Consider the following 22,675-nt stretch of genomic DNA (forward strand, 5'->3'; position numbering starts at 1 on the left):
ATCCAATAGCGAGAGCGCGCTCATCTCGTGGAGACCAATGAAATGCGACTCCTAACTCTACGGACGTCAGAGCCGTCAGATATCTGGCTTCTAGGCACGTTGACGGGTCCCGCACAATACGGCTTGCTGTCATGGCAACGCCGGCCGAAAACTGGTTTTAGGGAGAAAAGTATACGTCGGTGACGGATGTGCGGACGCAATGTGAATGTTGCATCCGCGGAATCGGGTGGCTCGAGTGCCGCGGAGAATAAAAATCGCAGATAGACCGCAAAAAGACTAAAATGATGGACAAATAAGGTAAAAATTGTCCTTGCTCAAAAACCTAACTGTATTGATGCACAATACTCTCTACAAAAAAAAAAAAAAAAATCTATACAGAACACGAAAACTGTTTTGTATTTTTATACAATAGAACTTATAACATCAATATAAAGCAAGTGAATGCACGATGAAGAAAGCGCAATAAATAAATAAATAAAACAAAAACAACCGAGTTTAAATTTGCAATTTTTCGGCCAAAAAAAAAAAAAAAAAAAAAAAAAATCAGCCGTTGGTAATGGTGTCGTTTCCAAAATTTTAAAAGTATTTTTTTCTGAAAGAGCATGCTTAAAAACATAGGATCTGACCATTTTTTAAATAATTTGTTTAAGTTTCGTATTTTAAAAAAAATACTTAAATCGGTGCGCTTTCATTGTTTACGTTTCTGTCCGATGACATCACAAATGATGAAATGCCATTCAGTGTTGCCATTCACAGAGCAAAATATTTAATTCGCATCTTTACTCATGTGTATTGGCAACGATAGGGTTGATAGCAAGCATAGAGCGCAATTTTAATTCGCTTCTTGATTATCATAACGTGGAAACGAGGTGGAAAGATGCGCCAAAAAGCATCACTTGTGACGTCATAAAGACCACGCCTTGTTTGAAAAATCGGACATTTCAAAAACTTAATTAAAAAAAAACTGTTGTGAAAAGGAAAGTATTTTCTGGGTCTATGTTATTTTTTTTTTTCGCATTCTATCAATTTCAGTGACAAAAAGTACTACTTTTGACTGAAGGAAACAATCGCATTGCTTTTTGCTGCGAAAAGCATGTTCGTTGATTGACTCGCGGATTCTCGAGAGTTAACTGTAATAGCAAATGTATTTCATACCTGAAAGTTGAATTTCATATGAGATTTAGAGTCATGTTAGTTATGGTATTTATTTTTATTGGCATATAATATGTAGTTGGGGAATTCTACGGGTAACTGACTGACATTTTAAAAGCAAAACAGCAAGTATTTTGCATTATTCAGCGCGAAAATTGCATCGTACGAAAGATCTTTTCCCCTTGATTATTGTATTTTTTAAGCTAAATTTAATGGGTGATTTTCAAATGCATTGACACATTAGTTTCAACACAGTTTAAAATTTTTTGTTGTTATAAACTTTATACCTAGGCATGGAAAAAGTTCCTTACAATATATAGCCTTTTAACCAGGTGAATGCGAGTTAATTTGATTAAATTTTAGAAATTTTAAAACACTTCTTGGCAAGCCTCTCTAAAAGAAGATTTATTCTGTAATTTCTTTTTAAAAAATAAATAGTCTAACAAATCATGATTAAACTATCTAAAATTATCAGTGAAAAGTCAAAATGGTATAAATATTTATTTTTTAAAGAAATTTTAAGCATTTAGATAGCTGCTTTTCTCATGAGTGTTGGTTAACTTTGTATCCTAAATAAAGAATAAATTTCGCGATAAACACTTATTAAATTAAATATTACATATTTCCATTGCAATTACCATGAAAAACTTTAAAAAAAAATATATTTTAAAAGATTAAATAAAAAGTTTAATAATGCAAATGGTGAATTTTAGCTAGAGTAACACTCATGAGAGATAGACTCATGAAATAATTTATTTTCAAAGATCCAACCTAGGTTTAACTACCGATTAGGGTAAATACAGTTCCCCTTTTTTTTCACCTTCACATATTTACTAATACAGTTCACCTTTTTGCTCCTGATTATTGTCTGAAAGCGGGCAGATAACCTTACTTTTACGTTTTATTTATGGCTTTTACTCTTGATTTGTGATTAAAAAAACTTGGGAGTACCATGAGGGCAATTATGGGGAAAAAAAATTGGTTAAATACTATTTAAAACAAACAGGTATTTAGGGTCGGGGGAGTTCAACCGTAGCATGTTATGTTTATTCGCGCGATGAGGGTAGGTCAGCCTAAGTTGGATCTTGGACTATTGACAATACTGTTTTTGAAAGACAGCAATCAAATGGAAAATTTATTACATTATGCTGCAATGAAAATGTACTGCATGCTAATATTCACTTTTGTGAACATTATATAGTATTATATTTGTGAGTTTTGCTCAAACACTTCTATTTATTGATTTAACTTACGAAGAATATTTAGAAAATACTATCTCTTTAATTTGTGATGCTAACTGGAGAAAAATTGAATGTCAGCTCAAATTGTACTTGAGCAAAATTATTTTTCTCAAATATAAATAAAGTTATCCCTTCTCGAGAAATATTTAGAAACATTACTTTAATTTTTCCGTTTTCAAGAAGTGATGTGATGACTGGTACACTGTTAAAAATGTTCCGGAAAATTTACGGTAATTGTTACTGGCATCCATGTTGCCAGTAACTATTACCGTAAAAATCAAATGTTACTGTAAAATTTTACGGTATCCTCGGTAGGCCGCAGCAACCAATTGGCGCTGGGATCGCTTATTTCTCCGGTATAAATTACCGTAAAAATCAGCGATGCGTCGGCGATGCAATTTTACAGTAACAATTACCAGAAAATCTTCCTGAATTTTTAACAGTGTATACTCAGAGAGGTGTGCATTTGGTTTCCTTTTGCACCTCACTTTCAAACTGAATTTAACTTTTTAAAGTACATTGTAGAGTTTTGAATGTAATTCGTCTAAATTTTGCAGTTATTTGAGTACCTTATCTTGAGGATTAGATTTTATCAAAAACAACGCACACGAATCTCATTTGTGTAAACATTAACTTTGTGTAAATGCTCACTCCTCGTTTTTTAATAAATGTGAATTTATTATACAAATATGAAAATGAAAGTCTCCTTCATAATGGTGTGAGTAAAAGGTAATACAATATCTATAACTATGGATCTACTCATTATTTTGGTCTCTTTTATCGTGGGTGTTACTCCCTTCTCATGAGTGTTAACTTTTCGGAGTAACACTCGTGAGATTTATATATGCGTTCTCCGCTGCAATAAATTCTATCGGTGTTTTTTAATCTTTAGTTTGATCGCTTGTTTTCTAAACAAAAAATACATTACTGCCTAATTGTGCATTTCTATACTTAAAAAGAATAATTCAAAATAAATGGGTAACACTCATGAGAGATGATTAAAATACTCTTTATATTGAATTGCTCATTTCAATATACAACATATAAGGAACAAATATATCAAAAATATACAAATACATTACTGCCTAATTGTGCATTTCTATACTTAAAAAGAATAATTCAAAATAAATGGGTAACACTCATGAGAGATGATTAAAATACTCTTCATATTGAATTGTTCATTTCAATATACAACCATATAAGGAACAAATATATCGAAAATATACAAATACATGACTGCCTAATTGTGCATTTCTATACTTAAAAAGAATAATTCAAAATAAATGGGTAACACTCATGAGAGATGATTAAAATACTCTTTATATTGAATTGCTCATTTCAATATACAACATATAAGGAACAAATATATCAAAAATATACAAATACATTACTGCCTAATTGTGCATTTCTATACTTAAAAAGAATAATTCAAAATAAATGGGTAACACTCATGAGAGATGATTAAAATACTCTTCATATTGAATTGTTCATTTCAATATACAACATATAAGGAACAAATATATCCATCTTTAGCCTTACACATTCTAAGAAGAAACAAATACGGCTTCCGTAACACTGCTGCTAGCTACGATAAAGAAATAATTTTTGCACATAAAAAATATTAACTTCTCTGTCATAACACTCGTAAGTTTCACATGAGGACACAAACTGCATTAAAATTTTAAAATGTTAGGTGAGCAGTTCAGTAAAATCCATTTCAGCTGTGTTTAACTAGCAAATATTACTTTATTTAATGCACAAAAAAATCAAAAAGCTGCTTGAAAGCGACAAAAATTTGAATTGTTGGCATCTTGAATTCAAATTATGTTTTTCACAATCACGAGCGTGTGTGTGTGTATGAATGCGCGTGTGTGTTTGTTGTTTGTTTGTGTAGTCGCATGTGTGTGGGTGCGTGCGTGTGTGCGTGTTGTGTATGCATGTGTGTGCGTGTTATATATGCATGTGTGTGCGTGTTGTGTATGCAGTGCTGTGTGTGTACGCGCGCGTGTGTATGTGTGTGTGTGTAGCAGTGTGTGCTTGTGTCTGTGCGCAGGCATGAGTGTGTGTATGTGTGTGTAGGTGTGTGTGTGTAGGATATGGACGCAACCTAGAGACGGTTTTCGCAAGAGGAGCAGCATCGTGAGGCCGGTCGACGTGACGGACGGTGGTGCTGGCAGAGGGAGGTGGTGGGAAAATAAAATCATAGGAATTCAAAACAGTCAAATGAGAACAATAAGCAATCGTGATTGCTCAAAAAAAAAAAAAAAAAAAAGATTTAGGATAAACGAACTAGTCAGGACAATTAAATTTCCATTACTAGCCAACTAAAGTAATAAAAAAAGCTAATTAATTTACAACAATGAAAAAAAGCACTGAATGCAACGAATTTAGTGTAAAACCATGCCTCACTCTATGCTTATGCAATGCCAAAAAAATAATAATAATAATAATAATAATAATAATAATAATAATTTTATCAACACGAAATTGAATGAAAATGTCAGGACACCAAACTGACAGTTGTTTTGAAAATCATTCTAATGATGTAATTGAATTCTTGAAATACATTTTGGAAGACTTTAAAAAAAAAAAAAAAAAAAAACTATCAAAAGCATGGTAACTGACACGCTACTGTTTAAAATGTCAGTCAGTTACCGTGTTTTTAACATTTTTTTAAAAATCAACCAAAATACATTTCAAGAATTCAACAAAACCGTTAAGTTTAGCTTAAAAACTAGAATAATTCAGGAGAAAAGATCGTTTTCACAAAGTATATTTTGCGTTGAACGTTACACAAAACTTGCTCTTTTCTCTAAAGATGTTGGTCAGTTACCCGAGGAATCACCCAGTTGTAAATGATAAATGTGCCAACATCACCTTCGTAACAATAAAAGACTATTCATTGTTTAAATTGCATTAAAATTTCAATAAAATAATAAAGCAATTATTCCGAATATAGTAATCCGAATCCAATAAAATGATGATGCAATTATTCCAAAATAGTTCACTTTTCTTGAATATAATTTCCATATATTTCATCACATAATAAATTAAACTTAATTAAATTACAAAATATTTACAACTAATTTTAAATCTCATAACAATAAAAATTTTAATCCTTCTAAAAGAAATTCAACTGTTTCCCTCCTAGGAAGTATTTAATTCTCTAAAACACTAATCATGCTGTATAATGTATTATTTTTGTAAAATCTTATGTTTTGTACGCGATGCAAAAATCATTCCGACGTGATTAACTCAGGAGAAGAAAAAAAACATCTGCTGCAAGCCTACATCTGCTGTTAGGCTTTGGAGCCTACCTATTTATTGCTGACATTAATTAGAGTGACTCTAAACCTTTTTTTTAAGTTACCTGAAGACTTTCATGCAAAAAAATTTATTTTATGCATAAACCACAGTTTTGTATTTGCTTTTCTTTTTTTTTTGGTAGAAATGCTTCTTTTAAATTAGATTTTCTAGTGTTTGAATTTGTTTCCGTTAAATTAAATTACAAAATATTTACAACTAAATTTGAAATCTCATAACAATAAAAAATTTAATCCTTCCAAAAGAAGAAATTCAAATGCTTCCCTCCTAACTTTAAAGCTTTTTTTTTAGTTATCTTAAAACTTTCATGCAAAATATTTCATTTTATGCGTAAACCAGATTCGTATTTGCTTTTTTGGTAGAAATGCTTCTTTTAAATTAGATTTTCTAGTGCTTGAATTTGTTTCCGTTAAATTAAATTACAAAATATTTACAACTAAATTTGAAATCTCATAACAATAAAAAATTTAATCCTTCCGAAAGAAGAAATTCAAATCTTTCCCTCCTAACTTTAAAGCTTTTTTTTAGTTATCTTAAAACTTTGATGCAAAATATTTCATTTTATGCGTAAACGAGATTCTCTTTTGGTAGAAATGCTTCTTTTAAATTAGATTTTCTAGTGCTTGAATTTGTTTCCGTTAAATTAAACTACAAAATATTTACAACTAAATTTGAAATCTCATAACAATAAAAAATTTAATCCTTCCAAAAGAAGAAATTCAAATTCTTATGCGTAAACCACAGTTTCGTATTCTCTGTTTTGGTAGAAATGCTTCTTTTAAATGATATTTTCTAGTGTTTCAAATCGTTTCCGTTTTCTGTCATTGTATTCATAGATTTGTGAACAGAATCAAGATCTGCCCAAAGTATTGCCATTTAATTGATGAAAGCCATGACTTCTCTGAGAGAGCCTATGGAAAGAACACCGGTAAGCTGCGATTTGTGGTTTTCTTGTGAACCTTGACAGAATGAAGAAAATATATCTGAAACATTAAAAAACAAAATTTGATTAGTAATGAAACATAAAATCAAGCACAAAATCCAATGAAGATTAAACAAGTTAAAATTTAATGATTGGTTTTAACATATTCATTTAAATTTAAATGATTATGAAAGTTTTAAGTGCTTTTTTTTTTTCATAAAAGTGGCATGTACTATATGCGTAGTTCAGCACACACACACACACACACACACACTCTACAATTTACTGCTCAATAATGTTTTACTATACGTGAAAGCGTAATGAATAGGGAGGGAGATTCCTAAAACTAGCAACTAAAATTTCTTCATCAAACTTCAAAATAAAAACCGATTTCTTCCAAAAACTTGCAGCAGAAAAAAAAAGCCATTCCAGATAATATAGGAAATTGACAAATTTTATGCATAAAGTCAATATAATAGCATACTTTATAAACTAATAGGGGAAAAAGAGGCACATGTAAAGGCGGGACGCACGTGAATATGGTATGTTTCACTAAAATAACTTGGAAGCAAAAAATCTTGAAAAACTCTCAAGTAATGGCAGTTGAAAAACTTTTATAGCAGTGAGACATTTTGTGTTTCTGTGGTCACAACTTCTTACCTTGCGTCGTATGTGATATGATTTCCTCATTACCTTCTTCACTTGAAAACACATTTTAAACTAACTAATAAGCTAAGCTTAATTGTTACAAACCATTGTATAAACATTCAAGTAAATTTATGACCATGTTTGAATTTTTTCACTAAATTATTAATTATTTATTAAGTTAATCCTAAGGTAAATAACTGTCGAACTGTGTACACAGCATTTGGGACAGATATGAACAGTTCCCATTTCCTCTACACAGTATTCGTGCAGGATATTATAAATTATAAAACAAAAAATTGCATACATTTAAGATTCCATTCTCAATTTATAAAATTATTGTTAATAAAGTTTAATTATTTATTTATTTTACAATTATTATAATTTATTTTTGTTACTAAATAGTTGGTCAACAATTCAGTGTAATAGAACAGTTACATGAATCAAAAAGAACATATTTTGATTTAATTAAAAACTTAAGTTTAAAATCCTTTTAAAATATTATTACGCGTTCGATGCAACTTCAGTTTTTCTTTGAATGACGACACCGTTCTTGAGAAAACACAGGAGATTTATTTGCAACTATGTACAAGAAATATCGTTAACAACTGCTAAATTAACCATAGCAATTAGGCAAATATCAATTAACACCGTAAACTCAACGGTTACACACGTATTTACATCCAAATACGCGAAAACACAGCGCAAAGACTAATACACGCAATAACAGAGCTAACCGCTCAGACAGTTTAAAAAACAAAACTAACTCTCTCATTCAAATGCCACACGGCTTTTATACTGCTTTGAAAAGTTCGACAAAATTCGAAATGCTTCTCTTTGCTTTCTTTTTATTCCATTCACAAATCTTATCTTTCAGAAATGGAGGGACCATATACTTCATTCGAATGTGAGGGGGTTGTATATTCATTACAAGAAACTATTTACAAATTAAGTTACTACAATAATTTTAGATGAAAGATAATGGAATAAACGCCAAATTTAGCCAGATTACAACAAATTAATCATAAAAATAATAACTATTTACAGAATTTGTAACAATATACCATACTCTGTACGAAGCATAAAAGCATCTGTTATTGCAGGCAAAAAGAAAATCTTCCAAATGTAAGACTTTTGTTTCACTACTGGATTAAAATTACTTATATACGAAACAAGAGTCTTTCTTGATACCATATCAGTCCAATTCCTTGTTTTTCCCTGAAAGGGCGGTAGTAGACAGTTCATGGGACCAATGTTTTTTAGAAAATTGATCCAACCATTGCGTTGCCAAAGATAGCCTAAAACTGCATATTTCAGGGCTTAAAATTTTCGAATTGGTTATTCGAACAGTCCTGATTTTTTAACCTCTCCCAATGTTGCTAAGCTGCATTTTAAACCATTGATTTCGGAAAATTGTCTTGCAGCGCCCACAGATCCCCAGACGTCAACAAAAAAACCCTAAAAGAGATTTCAGTTTTGAAAAAAAAATCGGGCGCAAACCCAGCGCGCCCTTTTCCTCAACTTTACTAAAAATTGCCTGTAATAGCGATTTTTTACGTAAATTTAGCAATTTTCTCCAAGTGGTCCCTTGTCCCCTCTCTTTTTTTTATTTTGCAAGTATATAGAAATTAATTCCGTCTTTTTCTTTAACTAAATTTCGAGTTTTAATTGAAACACCTTTGACAACTTAATGTATTAACTATTTCGCAAATAAAGGGCGGCAAATTTAGGGACCGCCCCGGGCGGCAAAGACTGTTAGCTACGCCACTGTTCATAATCAAGAGTCTTTCTTTGAAAGACGATAATTGTCCTGTTTTCTGACTTCTTCAATGTTCCCCGGGCTTGTTCACCAATGTGCTCCTCTGCAGGAAGACAATTGAACAAGCCTGGAATTTTTAAAAAATACCGTCAAGTAAAGAAATAGTTTTCATAAAAAAACCTTTAAAAAATCTGTTAAAATTACATGACACAAAGAAAAGATTATTCAATCAAGTAGTCATCTTTATTCTGAGAAATCAATAATATTGTTTGAAAAATAAAGAAATTAAAAAAAAAAAATGATTTTATGTGTTCCCTTTTCAATATACTATAAATTTACTGAATTAATGGTAGAAAATATGGTATGCTTTCAAAAGTGATTCTGAGCTTTGAAACAATGTTGTTTAAAACAGAAAAATGCTTTGTTATATTCTATACTAGTGATACCCGCACGGCTTTGCCCGTAATAGAAAAATCAAAAGGTCTTTTGGTTCGCCTGTATATTTACAAATAATGTATGGTGAATTTTCTCGCCAGTTGGCTTGTCCCCATCTTACGGTTCCACGTTATGATAATTTCGTATCTCGCCAATTGGCTTGTGCCCATGTTACGGTTCCACGTTATGATAATTTCGTAATTTACTCGTAAATCTTAGGATATTTTTTTTTCTTAAAATTGGAATAGAAATAGAACCACGTCGAATTTTCGAAAAATCGCTTCGAGGTGCACACCCCCATGCTACATACTAACTTTGTGCCAAATTTCATGAAAATCGGCCGAACGGTTTAGGCGCTATGCGCGTCACAGACATCCTACAGACATCCAGACATCCTCCGGACAGAGAGACTTTCAGCTTTATTATTAGTAATAATAAAGATTAATTGTTTAAATTTGAAGTTAAACAATTTCTTCATCCCATATCTTGTGTTTAAGGGGGGGGAGACAAGAAAAGACTTCCCGATCTTAAAAAGAAAGAACTGGGTTGCTAAATTTTTTTTTAATTATAAAAAGAGATCAGGAAGAAAAACTCGTTTCTATTACGTCAACCAATCATTTAATAATAAAATAATTAAACTGGTGAACAGATGGAGCATTCAAAAACTGCACTTATGTATATGATTTTGCTTGTAGGAAAGGCTTATATAACAAGGTTTCCATTCCAGACTATTTTTGTTGAAAAAATTTAGATCCTTTTGAAGGGTTTGTTTATTTTTGATGCTCAGATTCTGTCTTTCGCATACTAACATCGGCGAGTTTTAAATCTATATACATAAATGGCTACTTCTGTATGTATGTATGTCCGGGGTAAACTTCAAAACTACTGGACCGATTTTAACAATTTTTTCACCACAGATAGCTACATTATTAGGGAGCAACATAGGCTATAATTTATTTCTAAAAAACTTCGTTTCAAAAAGTTATGATGGAAAACAGTAAATTTCATATAATTTCCCCATTAAATGATTAAATATAAAACCCATTGTTGCACAAATTCGTTGCCTTACAACAGCAATATTAATAGTAATCATAATGAAAATTTTGAATCAAGGCTTCTCCGGAGCAAACATGAATTTAAAGTCATTTAAATATTTGGAAACTCTACTTTTTGCACACTTAGAGAAACATAGTAGAGATCTTTTTTTTTTTTTTTTTTTTTTTTGTATGTGTGTGTGTGTACTATTTAATTAAATAAATAAAGCGCACGGTTTTTTTTTTCGCGATCTTTGTTTTTGTCAGTTCATATTCTGGAAATTCTTAAAATTTTTATATGCTTAAATGTCGTGCTTTTGTATCTAACTGAATACTATTTCGTTCTTTATACTTCTTGCTATTTTACTTTTATGGGTAAGGAAGAAGCTCGATTTTTAACCACGTCGAAGCGGTGTGTTTTGAGTTCTTTCAGTTAAAACAGGAAACGAATGAAAGTATCGGTTGTTTCTCACAATTATTACTGACCCAGGCAACGCCGGGTATTTTTGCTAGTTTTTAATAAGTTCTTAATGTTGCTGTTTCCCAAAAATGTTTTACCTAGCAGCAACTTGACATTTTTACTACGAATTAATTACTTTTATACAGATTTCCTGGTGATATTTGGTTTCCAAAGACTTTAATTAATTATTTTCGTAATATAAGTCATAAAGTAACTCGGGGGATTTTGGGGGATGTTTGCTAACTAATACTACTTTCAACAATTTAAGCTAGTGAAAATATGAACTAAGACTAAAGAATTTTATCACAAATTATTAAAGTGTGAAACTTATCACTTTAAAAGTTTTACACCTCTTTTAATGTACGCTTAATAAAACCACCTTAACTAAATCACTCTTGCCTTAAGCACTATCGTAATTCTATACTTTCCGTGTTTCTTTCAAGTGGAAGATTTTTATCATGAAAATTATTTAAAAAAAAAAATTAATTTGAATTTTTTGGCATCTTGAATTCAAATTATGTTTTTCGCAATCACGAGCGTGTGTGTTTGTGTAGGCGCATATGCGTGGGTGCGTAAGTGTATGTATGCATGTGTGTGAGTGAGTGTTGTTCGTGTGTGTGTGTGTGTGTGTGTGTGTGTGTAGGCGGTGGTGTGTGTGTCTGTGTAGGCGTTCGTGTGTGTGTGTGTAGGCGTTCGTGTGTGTGTGTGTAGGCGTTCGTGTGTGTGTGTGTGTAGGCGTTCGTGTGTGTGTGTGTGTAGGCGTTCGTGTGTGTGTGTGTGTAGGCGTTCGTGTGTGTGGGACATGGACGCCACCGCCCAGCAAAAGTGGATTTCGGGGGAGAGTGCTCAGGACCAGCCGCGCCGCCGCCGGTGGACGGTGGTGCTGCAGGCCTGGTCCAAGCTGAAAAAGGCACGGACACCAAAAACGGTCAAGTGAGAACAATAAGCAATCGTGATTGCTCAAAAACATTTCCATTTGAAACCTGAAAAGGTTATTTCATTAGATCCATTGTTCCAGAACCCAGTTCCAGTTTTTGTCATTTTTTTTTCACCCAAAGAATTAGCAATGTAGAGTCTCGACTTACGCGAGGGATGCAATTCTAAACCCCTCGCGTAAGTCGACATTTCGCGTTGTGGAAAAAGTTAAATATACGAATTTTTTTATAAACATACATAATTATTTTTGACCCTTGTAAACATCCTTGAAGCTGTTCTAAAAAATTCCTTAACTATACACAATAGCGTAACTAAGGGGGTTGGCAGGAGTGGCTCTCGCCAGGGGCGCAGCAGCCAGGGGGGCGGCATTTCAACTGATTAAAAAAAATTTTTTTTTGGAGAGTTTTTTTTTTTTCGATCATAAAATTTGGAAAAATCTTTAAAAAATGAAAAAAAAAAAAAAACTCGCAAGAAAAAGAGCTAGAGACACATACATAGCATCTACTGAGAAAGAACATTTTGCATCATTCGAAAATTCTAAAAAATAAAATAAGAAAATTACAATGCTGCCTCCTATTTGTCGAATCAACTAATCAAAATGCTCCAAAAAAAAAAAAAAGAAATTTTTTTTGGAGGTCACAATGACCTCCTGTAACTTCCCATGTGGGCGACCCTGGGGGGGGGGGGCAATTTCTGTAATTCGCGAGGGGCGCTAGACCCCATAGTTACGCTACTGACTATACATACCCGTTTCTAACATATAGCTATGAATTTTTACTATAATTTAGAAAAAAAAAAACGTTTTATTCAACTTAAATTTAAGGATTTCTCAATCTTTACTTACAAATTCTCTTATTCAAACAACAATAAGTCAATATTTTAAGACCCCTGTTAAATTTTAAAAATGTACCTTATGTAAGTTAAAATGTCAACTGTATTTTGCAATTGAACTAAAATAATACAATACAACTAGACTAAAAATAAAATACAACTAATCTTAATTTGTTTCTTTTTTAGAGTATTTATACTTAAATACCTTTTTTTTTCAGTGCATGAGTGCCGGTTTATAAAATCAGCCGCTTTATAAAATGTCCTCAGAACGAATGTGATTTTAATAAGCGGCGGGTATTGTACCAAAAATAACAAACGGTGAAAGTTTCAGCCAAATCTGCCGGGTAGTTTTTGAGTTCATGGATGACATACAGACAAACACTCATTTTTATATATATAGATGAACTATTTTTAAGCACTTTTATTATACTTGGCCTGATTGTCACGGAAAAATCTGAGGCCTGCTTTTGCTTATATCTCAGCATTTAGACCACTAAGATACTTCGGGATTTCACTAAATGATTTGCTTAATCTTACGATACAACTTAGCGCTGAAAAATTAATTCTAAAATGAAATTATTATTTCCGTTTAGGATGGAAAACAGCAAATTTCATGTAATTTTCCGATTAAATGATTAAATATAAAACCCATTGTTACAAACATTCGTTGCCTTGCAACAGTAATATTAAAAGTGATCATAATGAAAATTTTGAATGATAGCTTCTCTGGAGCAAGCATGAAATGCTTGCTTTTATCTATGCCAATAATCGATAACGGGACTAAGTAAAGAGACATATTAGGATCTTTATCACGCGTAACTTGTATGTGTTGAACCATAAATTAGTTTGGGAAACCTTTTAACATTTAAATGGTTTAAATTAAATTAGCAAGCAAATAAATCCTAGAGAGGAACAAGGAATAATTTTTAGTGCCAACAGCTTAAAGTTTTAGACTTATATATAGGATTTCTTCCTTTTAGTACGGACCATTTATATGAGAAAATAAGGTGAAGTTTCGTGACGGTAACATTATTCTGTTTTTGAAATACATTTTCACTAAAAAGAATGAAATAACAGATTTTTTTAAAAAATACTAAGCACTTTTCATAATGCACTCAAAAGGACAAAATAACTTTTCTGGATCAGAAAGGAGAATTTAAGTATTCCTGAAGTTTTCAAAAATTCCAAGAAAATGACACAGCAAACGAAGAAAAGTGCGGTTCTAGTCATTTCAAACCAAACTTTCCCAATAAGAAAAATATGCATGTTTCAACACTCAAAGTTATGTTTGAAAGCTTAGATAATGATAAGAAATTCCCTTCGTGACTTTAGCCGCACTTTTTTCTTCGTTTGCGGTGTCATTTTCTTGGAATTTTTGAAAACTTCAGGAATGCTTAAATTCTCCTCTCTGACCCAGAAAAGTTATTTTTGTCCTTTTGAGCGCATTATGAAAAGTGCTTAGTATTTTTTTAAAAAATTCTGTTATTAACCATTTATTTGCAAAAACTCGATTGTTTGCAACTTCCTAATAGCATGCATACATTGAAGAAAAAAAACCATTACAATTTTATTTTAAATTAACAAAATGAAATTGTGTTAATGGTTGCAAAAATTAAATTTGTTACCATTCACATATTTTTCTTCCTTCTTCACTCATAGTATTTCGCATACTGCAGTTTGACTGTAGAAACAGATAAAATTTATTTAAAACATTTTTGTGAAAAAATTTAAAATAAAATAACAAATCAATGATAACACGAGGTTTCACTCCTAACAACTACCAAATTCTTACAGAATATACTTTCAAGTACAAATAAATATCTTGTTTTGATAACAAAACATGTATAAAATGCCCGTGAACACAGAAAATAAAAATATTTTTGAAAGAAAAAAAAAAGAATCTGTCCCAAGACTGCAGCTCTGCAGCTGAAAATAGCTCTAAAAAGTTTTTAAAAAATTATTCTTTGAACTCTATAGACACTATTTTTTTTTTTTTTTTTTTTTTGAAGTCGGAGCAAAAACGATAGGTTCAATGCTGCGAACATTACAAAACTATTGTTGTGGGCATTCATTACAATATTTTCAATCTCTTACTCTTGTTTTTTTTTTTTTTTTTAAATTATTATTATTATTATTTACTTTTCCTCTTTTTGAAACTTATTTTGGCTGGACATGTAGTTTTCTTTTACTGTGATTTTCATGATGATATTTTAATATAAAAATACAAATATAAGCATCAATTTTTTTACTCCGCTTTGGGGTACGGAGTTAAGTTTGTTCGGCTCTGATGATGATTAACATATAGGCAAACATTCACCTTATTTTATTCCATCATATTTGGCGGATATTGCAAAAAAAATTTAGTACTTTTCTGCAACTAATAAAAATTAGTATTAATGTTTTTATTGTTCTAATTTAGGATCATAAGATTTCAAAGTAAATCTTTTTTTTAACTATTTCAGTTATAATCGTAAAACAGTAATTAACTTTCACTTTATGCAGCATCAGTTGTTAGAAACATAATATCGTCGCCTCAGAGTTACAGTAGGATATCTTACTGTTATTTCTGGGATTAGATGTCTTACTGTTGCTCTGAGGCGACGATATGAATGTTTTTAAAAAAACTGTTTACAGTTATTTCATTAAATTCTAACTGTTACTGTTTTAAATGAGAAAACTTTAAAATCAACTATGTTTTCCCGAATGTATGAGTACAAACATAATTTCAAAGCAACATAACAACATAACAAACATAATTGCAAAAATAAATACCTAAAGGAAGAAAAAGATTGAGCATTAGGCTAAATTGAGAGAAGAAATAGGTGGTGATGTTACTGTTGTATGGCACCAAACTTTTATAACAATGGGTTTCATATTTAATCATTTAATAGGGAAATTGCAAGAAATTTACTGTTTTTTGCCCATAACATTTTTTCTAAAGAACAAATATGGTCAAACAAAGTAATGGGACCTAAGTTGAGCCATCCCCTACCCATTAAAAAAGAATAATACAAATCGGTTCACTAGGTGAGACGCTGTGAGTGGACAAACAAAAAAAAAAAAAAAAAACATACATACGGTATGAACTGATAACCGCCTCCTTTTTGAAGTCGGTTAAAAATTGTACATTCATAGCTTTGGAAGTTCTGGAGTTTAGCATATGTTGAAAACTTAGGAAAGAGTAAATTAAGGGTTTTTTTTGTTTTGTTTTGTTTTTCCCCAAAAAATTCCTGACCCGAGAAACAGCCCGCCGAAGATGGTAACCTAGGTGCCAATTCTCATTTAGAAATTTGTAAAAAAAAAAAACTTAAAAAAATGTTTTTAAGTGTTTTTTTTTTGAAACAGACTTTTGAAAAAAAAAAAACTTTTTGAATTTTTTTCACAATTTCAAAAGTTAAAAAAAGAACAATTTTTCAAATTTTTTTTTTTTCATCGTTGATAAGCACCATTGAGTACCACATTCCATGAACTAGTATGTTGTGGCCATCACGAAACTTTCTTCTACATCTTTCTTATAATTCTAATTTCTCCCCATGCTTGACGAAGAAGCAATATTCTCAACAAAAACAAAATTACACACGCCAAAACTTGACGACCGTTCCAATGAGGTCGTTTCCAAAATTTTAAAAGTATTTTTTTCTGAAAGAGCATGCTTAAAAACATAGGATCTGACCATTTTTTAAATAATTTAATTAAGCTTAATATTTAAAAAAATAACTTAAATCGGTGCGCTTTCATTGTTTACGCTTCTGTCGTGTGACATCACAAATGATGAAATGCCATGCAGTGTTGCCATTCACAGAGCAAAATATTTAATTTGCATCTTTACTCACGTGTATTGGCAACGATAGGGATGATAGCAAGCGTAGAGCGTGATATTTAATTCGCTTCTTGATTATCATAGCGTGGAAACGCAGTAGAAAGATGCGCCAAATTGCATCATTTGTGACGTCATAAAGACCACGCTTTGTTTGTAAAATCGGACATTTAAAAAAACTAATTAAAAAATAATTGTTGTGAAAATGAAAGTATTTTCTGGGTCCATGTTATTTTTTTTTTCTTATTCTATTAATTTCAGTGACTAAAAGTAGTACTTTGGACTGAAGGAAACAACCCCGTTCCCGATTCGCAACTCCAACGAACTATAGGGGGCCACTTTCTAATGGCGGACGAAAAAGGTAAAACAAACGCACGTGTTAACGAAGAAAATGCTAATAAGCCTAGTAAATTTTGTTCGTATGCATGATTTTTTCGCTTTATTCTTTTTAAATTAATTTTCAAAGTCTTGTTGATATTCTGGCCCACGTAGAAGGAAATGAGAATTCAAGAAGCATTACTAAACGTCAAATATTAATGCAAACTACGTAGTTCGTAGTTCTATGCAGCCATTTCCACGATGTTGAATTCGATATTTATCAATTCTTGATAAAAATAAGTAATAATTGTGGCCCGACAAGAACGAAAATTAATGCTATAAAATTTAATATGACATTACGAATTATTATCAAAAGAAGATAATACTTCTTTGCCTTGCTTGGCTAGCGCTTATTGTTTTGCATTTGTAGCTGAGTTATTTCTCTCAAATTCCCGAATCGGTTAATTTAAAATTTTTCTGTTTCGATGTTTCTAATTTCTGAGTTATGATTTAATTATGTCATGCTATGCAAATCATCAACAAAATTCTCACGGATATATGGTGGTAGTTTTCTTTTCAGTTGATCTACCATTATTTCTTTTTATTTATCGAACTCTGTAATCTTTCTACCATTTTATTCCACTCATGATAAAAATTAAAAATGGTGGAATGGTAAACATGCGGAATCTCGCCAAGGATACTTGGCTCGCACAATACTAAAACTATAACCCTAAACAAATTTGGCGAAACCTTTCAGCTGAGAATAAAAGCAATAAAGTAAATTCTTTCTCGGTTGAAAATTTTTCATTTTGTTCTACAATAATATATTCGAGAAAATATTTTGCATACTGTCCGTTCCAACTAAATGCTGCTGTAAAATATGGTTAATTAAATTAATTTAAGATTTAAAAAAAAGACCATATTCTTACAAATTCACACAAAACAATAAAGAATTTTACCTGGTACTAGAGGACCCGACAGACGTTGTTCTGTTCAAACTTTGTAAATTAAGAAGTTAAAAATTTTCAATAAACTATCAAGTGTTTGAACCGTTGTTTTGAAAAAAATAAGTGAAAAGAAAATGATTTAAGCTGCTTGGTGTCAGAATGCGTATATTTATTACAACTTGATTTATCTAATGCCCTCTGAGCAGTTGTTTAATTAACTATTTTTCCCCCGTACTTGATGGTTTGTTCCTTCAGCCATGCTCAAACGATGAAAAGCGTCCTCAAATATTAAGTGTAAAAAACTAACTACCCATCTAGAAGAAACGGGAAATCCCACTGCAATATCCCTCATATGAAAAAGAATAAAACAATCGAAAGGATATCGTTTAAAAAAATCATAAAGGTAACAGTTCTCTGAATAAGCGAAAATCACTCATCCCCCCCCCCCGTACCCTTGTAAAATAAACACATTCTTCAACTAAAATGACTAAAAACCCTTTAAAAACGAAAAGCAAGTCTTTGCAGTTTGAAATATTTCGCCAAATAAACAAAAAATACAATAAATTACATTAACAGTAGCTTTAAAATGTAAACAAATGATCATGCAACTCTATTGTTTATAGCCAAAGTCGCCAAGCCACCACGTTACTGTAATCCAGCCGATCAGTTTGCGAAGCCAACTCCGACTGATTAGCAGTCCGATCTTTTGAACGAAAACGTTTAAAACTTCATATATTGCCTAATTTGTTCTTTCCACCAAAGATAAAGATCTTCCGGGGATATTTCGATAATTGGGAACCTGGCGATCTTTTTTCATTGGCGTCAATTTTTGGCTCCAGCGCCTGCGCGAGAGGTATTTTTCGTTGCAAAGCTAAACAAAGAGAACGGAAACATCTATTTACATAGGACTACTATAAATCAGCAGGGTTACCAAAATAAAGTTATTAACGCCAAAAAATGAGGCGACCGCGCCAGATTCCGAATTATCGAAATATCCCCGATCTTCCACTGCACTGATCTTTTGTGTACAGAACTACCCTGTTGTAATTTATCTGGACAAAAATAAAATTTGTTTCGTCTTTAAATTCCATCATCTTTTCCTTTGATAATGTACTGATTAGTTTGATAATCCTTAAAGTATTCTTGACATCGGTGTCAAAACTCAGATGGATTTGAGCCGAGAAACAAATGTTGCTAGGTACGGTACTTTCTGATCATTTGGTTAGGAAAACCTGAAGCACCGATCCGGTCACATGGTTCAAATACGACGACAGAACACACCTTTTGCGTGAACCTTCAAGTACTTTACTTTAAAATATTCGCAACTCCAACAAACTATAGGGGACGCTGCAGTCACTGTGTAATGGCGGATGAAAAAACTAAAACAAACGCACGCCGTAACGTATAAGTTGCTTCTAAACTTAGGAAATGACAGAAATTTTTGTTCGCATATATGATTTTTTGTTCTTTATTCATTTGAAAAGATTTTTCAAAGTCTTTTGGTTATTCTGACCCACGTAGCAAGAGATGAGAAATCAAAAAGTATTACGAAAGCAAAAAATTAATGCAGAACACACAGTAAGTTGTTCTGAAGCAGCCATTTTCACGATGTTGAATTCGGTATTCCTAAATTTTTGGTTCGCTTCGAACAGCATTTTCATTTTGTACTGTTTTTTCTATACATTAGTACATATTATGTCCAGTTTCGTGACATTTCCGGCATTTGTTGGCATTTTTGTGACATTTCCCGCATTTGTTGACATTTTTGTCACATAGTGCATATACGTGACAGACTGCCAAGAGTAACATTTAACTCTAGATAATATATTTCAATGACTATATGATTGGATATCAAAAGAAATCATCATGCATTTTTCGTCATGGAAATGATTTAACTGATATGCGAAACCTTGTCAAGATACATTATTCTTTCACACAATACTAAAAGCATAACCCTATAAACAGATTTTTGGCGAAACTCTTCCACCGATAATGACAGGCACGATATTTTAGCGATAAAAGTTACAAGCTTTTATTTTTTATTGTTCAAATTCTCAACGTTCTTCCTGGATTTTTCACTGCGATAAATATTTTCAAGAAAATTTATTTGCATACTGTCCATTTCAGTTGGATGCTATAGTAACAAGGTTATTTAAATTATTTATGTAGAATTAGGTTAAGAAAAAGCAGTAATTTTTCAGCATGGTGTCCAGTCAATGTTGTTAAGTCCGCTTCTTTTCATGAATTGAAAAACTGATATTTATTCAAATTCACTCAGAAATAAATAAAATGTGTACTCACAGTTTATATCAGATATTTTTGATGTTACGCTGTTGCTGATGACGATTCCAAATTATGAATTACGCAAATAAAAAAAAAATGCACATTACAAACTTTGTTTTGCCCAAAATGGACACGTGGAACGCAATGTTTTAGTTTTTTCGGCAGTTTTGTAAATCACCGCAAGGTAGCGTATTCGAGCTCTGGAGTTGCGAATATCAGGGGACCTAAAATCGTTGCTTTCAAGAAAAGAAGGCTTCTCTCTCTCTCTCTCTACGTTTTATCTACTCTCAATTGACATATCACAGTAGGAAATTTCATTACAAAAAGCAGAGTTGGCTTTCTTACTGTCCTTTGGCAACGGGTTATATATTTATTTCAATTCTCGCTCAACAATAGGTTAAAATAAATATTAATCATTTGGGAGATATAACCATCCAATGTTTAAATTAATTAATTAATTAACAAAAGCGTTTCCGATTCGATCCATCGCGCTTCGGAACCATGCTTACCACTACTTAATTACACACAAAAAATTTGATCAAAATCGGTCCAGCCGTTTAAAAGCCTTATGGTGACAAACGTCCGCACAGAAGATTTTTATATATTAAGATAACGTTATCCAAGTTTGTTAATCCAGAGTTTTCTTGTGTTAACCATTTCTCAATCAACTCACGTTTTAGAAGGAAATAAGGAAAACTAACATTATTTTGAGAAGCTCGAGAATACTACTAAGGGACGAAACAATTTCTGTAGCTGAAAGCAATCTAAGACACATCGATTGCGTTAATAAATACTCAGAACAAACTGCCTGTGTTTACGTCAACAGACACACGTGGAACGCAATGTGGCAATGTTTTAGTTTTTTCGGCAGTTTTGTAAATCACCGCAAGGTAGCGTATTCGAGCGCTGGAGTTGCGAATTTATCCCAAAAGCAAAGCAAAGAATGAAAATTGAAAATTATTTTAAAAGCCTTGCTTAAAATAATTCAAACATTTATTTTTTAACAAACACAAGATGGCAACAGTTAAAAAGTTTAAATTATCGCGATTTTCTGGTGATTTTTCATCAATGAAAATCACGCGAAATACACAGACGACAGTCTATTACGATTTCTCTTTCTTATTGTTGCAATTATAAAGCTATTTTTATTCACGCAAAAAAAAAAAAAAAAAATCAGCCCCCCCCCCCCCATGGACCGATTGGTGCCAAAATTGAACCAACGCCTGTTTACATATAAATTCACATTTATTCCAAATTTCATTTAGAACGTAGTATTACTTTTTGAGATATGGCACTCACAATGTAAAAAAAAAAAAAAACGTTCGATTGCGTCGCCCCCTTTTCAGCTGTTGACGCCAAAATAGAATCAGCTCTTATACCCTCTAAGGGCTACTTGTCGATAAATTTTTGTTTGATTCCGTTCATTATTTCTTGAGGTACAGCAGTCACAATTGAATACAAAAAACGTTCTATAGCTCAACCCCCGTTTCAGCTATTGACACCAAAACTGAATCAGCGCCTGTACCTGCTAGGGACAATATATGGACCAAATTTTTTTTGATTCCGCCAGTTACGTCTAGGGGAATAACAAACATGCATAACTCAAGAAACGTCCTATTGCTCCACCACCCTTGGAGGAATTCGCGCCAAAAACCAATGGGCACAAATTCACATAGGGGAACATACGTGTACCGAATTTCGTTCGATTTCATGCGGTAGTTTTTGCTGTAGAACTGCCACAAAAAACTGGTCACACACATACGTGACACACACACACGGACACACACACCGACAGACATTTTCCAAAAATGATCGAAATGGACTCAGCACACCTCAAAACGTTCGAATCCGTCAAAATTCGAAATTCGAAAATTTGCTCGAATTCCAATACTTTCTTCTATATATTAGATATAGAAGAAAGTAAAAAGGAGAGTTTCCACTTATGACTGGAACAGATTTTAGATGTAGGCAAAAAAAATTGAGGGTTTTCCAGGAACTTTATATGTAAAGGTAAAATTAAAATTTCAAATTTCAATTAGTAGCAAGTGGTTAGAAGACACTTTTAATTTAGTTATGTAGTGAAATTCTTAATTTAATTCCTATTTTATCTGGGAGTTTCATTTTTGTAACTCAGAAGACTAACTTTTACAGTACGCTAAAACGTTGCGTACGGAGAAAAGTATCGGTATTAAGATTTACGCCGGCAAATAAGCTAAAATCTACTTTCTTGTTTTCATAAGAAATAAAATTTTTGGATGAAGCGGCAACTAAAAATGAAAATATGGCTACATAAGCAAATTAAAAGTGTCTTCTGGTGTCTTGCTGCTAAACGAAATTTTGAATTTTTAAATCTACCTTTATATATACAGCTCCTGAAAAACCCTCATTTTTTAAAACTCTCTCGAAAATCTGTAAAAGTAAAAATGTAGAAGCTCTTCTTTTCAGAAAATGTTATATACTCAATAGTACTGATCAACAGTAAAAAACAGTAAAAAGTTTTTGAAATTGGGTATTTTTAAAGAAGTAGAATTAAGAAAAAATTTTTAGAAGAAAAACTGAAGACATATTTCT

The sequence above is a fragment of the Uloborus diversus genome, chromosome 6 (assembly GCF_026930045.1).
Source record: "Uloborus diversus isolate 005 chromosome 6, Udiv.v.3.1, whole genome shotgun sequence".
NCBI classification, from domain to species: Eukaryota; Metazoa; Arthropoda; class Arachnida; order Araneae; family Uloboridae; genus Uloborus; species Uloborus diversus.